The sequence below is a fragment of the Hylobates moloch genome, unplaced genomic scaffold (assembly GCF_009828535.3).
Source record: "Hylobates moloch isolate HMO894 unplaced genomic scaffold, HMol_V3 SCAFFOLD_2, whole genome shotgun sequence".
Lineage (NCBI taxonomy): Eukaryota > Metazoa > Chordata > Mammalia > Primates > Hylobatidae > Hylobates > Hylobates moloch.
In genome coordinates, this window is record NW_026652277.1 from 61,900,794 (window position 1) to 61,905,271 (window position 4,478).

Sequence of the window (4,478 nt, forward strand, 5' to 3'; positions counted from 1 at the left end):
TCAACTAATATAAAATCAGGCCCAATGATTTCCTGCATAATTTAGTACATTAATTTTTCTGCCACTGAGAACATTTTCACTTTTATAGGTTCAAAACTAAAATATGGCGTTATGTCTAGAAAGGGCCATTTTAAAGATTCTGAGATTCTGGAGGACAGGCTATTTTTATCATTATCATTTTTCCTGAAATTCTTACCATTTTACTGTGAAGAATGGATAAAACTTGTAGGCTGAGAACTTATTAAATCAGTATCAATTTTTTTTCTGTTTACAGTATTTCCTTTCAAATGCATTTTTTTTCTGTTGGAATTCTGTGGAAAGCAGTCTGAGATTTCATACTTCCACTAATTAGAAACTGCATATAATCAAAGACTAAAGAAAGTGGATTTTTAAGACTTTGAAATTAAAAAAAAATACTGTAATGACGGGGTCTTCTTTCTGTTTGTCCAGCAATGTCAGCCTTTCCTCAGCTTGTGAAATCTGGAAGCTCAGTGAAAGAGCACAGGTGATTCATGCCTTATAAAGGATTATTTTTCTCTCCTTTATCCCTTCTATCTTGTGAAGCAAAATATTATTATTATTTTAGCCTTTGCCTCTGGGTTAATCCAAATCATTTTCTGAAACAAAAACAGGACAGGTATAATTTTTAAAAGTTAACATTTGTCTTTTTCATTTTTTTCAGGAACGTCATGGTTAATTATCTGTATATTAGAAAAAGTGAAGGTTTGTTCATTATGATTTAAACGTGATACATGGAATCCACTCTTTTCCTTCATTTCCGATATTTTCTTAACATTTTACTGCAAAGCAATAATTATTGAAACTTGACCAGAAACCCAAGACCTAAAGTGTTTTCTTTCTTTTTAACTGTACTCTGCTATTTATAATATAACACTTGGCTATTATATGCTAACATGTATTCTGAGCTGGGAGAAAGTATTTGAAAATGATAGCTTCTTTTATGTTCATTTTTGGCTTTTTAAAGTAAAATATTGCTGAAGTAAATTTTTAGAGATTAGAAAATTAGCTCAACTGAAACATTAATGGCTCTTTTCTCACATTTTCTTAACATAAAAATGAGAAAAAGGGCCCTCACACCTGTAATGTCAGCATTTTGGGAAGCCAAAGTGGGAGGATTGCTTGAGCCTAGGAGTGTGAGACTAGCCTGGGCAATATGATGGAACCTCATCTCTAGAGAAAACGCAAGAATTAGCTGAGGCGGGAGGATTGCTTGAGCCCAGGAATTTGAGACCAACTTGGGCAACATGATGAAACTCCATCTCTACAAAAATTAGCTGGGCATGATACCCTTTCCTGTCTCTACAAAAAATTTAAACAATTATCTGGACATGCTGATGTGCATCTGTAGTCCCAGCTACTTCAGAGGCTGAGGTGAGAGGATCACCTGAGCCTGGGAGATTGAGGCTGCAGTAAGCTGTGATGATGCCACTACGCTCCAGCCTGGATGACAGAATGAGACCCTGTCTTTAAAAAAAAAAAAAAAAAAAGAGAAAAAGGCAACTAATGAACCATTTTGACACCCTTTACTATACATCTTTTACCACTAGATTCAGAATAATTCTTTATTACACGAGAGTTTTGTATCACAGAAGAAACCTTGCTCAGAAGAAATATGACAGTTATTAACCAATACAAAATTTGAGCATTGTAGTAGTTTGACATTTGCTTTGATGCAAGCTTTAATTTCCATGAAAATGTTGTTTGTTACCAGAAAGATAGAAAAACATCATCTGGAAAACCTACTGGTGGATAATCAGATTTTCAATGCTTTTCTTTCAAGTTAGCTGTTAACAGTGGTGGATCCTCTTGGCATTAATTCATGCTGTGATGAATGAAAGAACGGAGAAGGACCTCTAGACTTTTTATCCCAAAGGTAAATTGGAGGGCACTAGATGCAGCGTCTCTTTGGTTATTGGATTTTCAGCTTACTCATACTTTCTAAAAATTATTTTAGGATCACTAAAAACAATGAGAACAACCTAAAGTATAAATCAGGATGTAGATCTAGATCCGTGTGCTTTTACATAGATGGTAATTTTGTATGGGAAGAGACCGAAATTTGAGAAAATAAATAAGTTGCTCATATTTTCAAAAGCCAATATTTGAATCCATTTTTTTTTCTCCACAGCTTTTTCTTTCCTCTGCACCAAGATATTCTTATGTATGTTTAACTTTTGTTGTGAGACATCCTGGTTAATCATTGTGGTGAATAAGTTGTAGACAGAGAGAGTCTGTCTTAGGCATTTTTGTGGCTTTGTCAATTAGTAGATTTCCTGGCCTTAATCTAGGTGAAATATAATGCTTTTGACCAAGTAAATATATGTATATATAAAAATAAATTTTCTTTCCTTTCCTTTGTTGCAAATGATTCTAATGTAAAATTCTGTAGACTAAGAGAAAATGTCAGGATTCCAACACACAAGATTCTTGCTTAGAAAACTTGGCTAGGAACACCTACCGTACCTAACAGGGCTGGTCAGAGCTTTCAGATTTTGACGTAACATGTTCATGTCGAGGAGTCTGTGTAGTTAAGCTCATGCTTTATTACATCATCATTTTGTTTTACAGTGTGATTGAAATACCTTGATTCTTGCTCTTCTTTTAGGCTTTATTTTCTCTTTCTTACATTAATGCCATGGTTTGTTGTATCTCTGTTTTTAGCTTCCTCGATCACCCCATCCAACTTTGACATTTTTACCGAAATTATCTTTCTAAAATACAATCTAACATGCAAATCCAATGCTTAAAACTTTGGTTGTCTCCCATTGTCTATATCTGCATTTCCCAAACCATGTTACAGAGCATTATCCTTAGAGGAGTTTACTAGAGCTCCATGACGATAGAGCTGAATGAACCCTTCTTACATATATTCTTATTTAAAGACTCCAGGAAATTCATCCCAATATTTCATCAATGCATTTTACCCTGAAACTCTAATTTCAGTGAAACTAGTTCAGAGAATATGAGCTGTTAATTATATGAAGTTTTAACACGAAATTGCTACACAAGATGTGATTGGTTAATTTTCTGTGTCAACTAGGCTAGGCTATGATGCCCTATTGTCTGGTCAACCACTGGTCTAGGTGTTACTGTGACATTTGCAAGCAGTTGACTTTGACTAAAACAGATTACCCTTCATAATGGGGGTAGACCTTATCTAATAAGTTGAAGGCCTTAAGAGCAAAGCCTGAGGTTTCCTGGAAAAGAAGAAATTGTGCCTCAAGAATGTAACACAGAACTCTTTCTGAGTTTTCTGCTTGCTGGCCTCCCCTGTGGATTTCAGACTCAATACTGGCATAGCAACTCTTGCCTGAATTCCCAGCCTGGCTTTCTTTTTCACTCTTTCTATATATCCCATTTGGTTCTGTTTCTCTGGAGAATCCTGCCTAATATGCATGGTCTGATACAATTTGATTATATTTCTGATTTGCTTGTAAAGCTGTAATATCACTTACAATCTATTTGTTATGATTTATACTCAGATCCATTGTGCTTACTTCAAAATTATTAATAACACCAAGTGCCTTCATGCTTCTGTGTTTTTGACCTTCCCCTTCTCACAGCTTGCAACCAGTGAGCTCCTTCTTGTCTTGGCCAACTGGTATTCAATTCTAAGCATCTAGTACAGACCATTTCTCTTCTGAGAGCATTCAGTTTAATAAGTGAAAACATCATTTTCTCATTTACTGGTACATTTTCTTCATTTATTTGACAGATGTTTATTGAGCATCTATTGTGTTCCAAGCTCTCAGAATTGAGCAGTGAACAATATTATCTGGTTTCTTTGCTTTGAATGCAGTGTGGATAGCTCTATTAGGACATTCTGGTTTACAGTTGTTGTTTTGGAGTCATTATTATAATGTCTCTTTCAGTCTTAAAAATGTTCTGGTTTTCATGACAAATGATGTGATCATCCTAGTTATCAGATATACAGTCTGGGAGGGAAAATAAGCATTAACCAGGTTATGGGTTAAATTATGTCCTCCTCCCAAAATATGCTGAAGTCCTAACCCCCAGTAATTGTGAGACCCCAAATTTGGAAATGGTGTCTTTTCAGATGTAATGAAGTTAAGATGAGGTCATGATGGATTAGGATGGGCCTAATCTGATGACTGGTGTACTTATAAATAGAGAGACATCTTGACATGGAGACACAAAGGAGAACCTCGTGTGACAAAGAGGCAGCGAGTGGAATGACGTGTTTACAAACCAAGGAATGCCAAGGATTGCCAGCAGTTAGTTCCCAGAAGCTAGGAAGAAACACAAGAAAAAAATCCCCTAGAAACTGCAGAGAACATGGTCCTGCTAATACCTTGATTTCGACGTATATACCCCAGAACTGTGGGGGATACAGATTTCTCTTGTTGTTAACCACCCAGTTTGTGGCACTTTGTTACAGTAGTCTGAAAAAAGTAATATAACATGCAATTGAAATAATTATGGATGCTACATAAAGC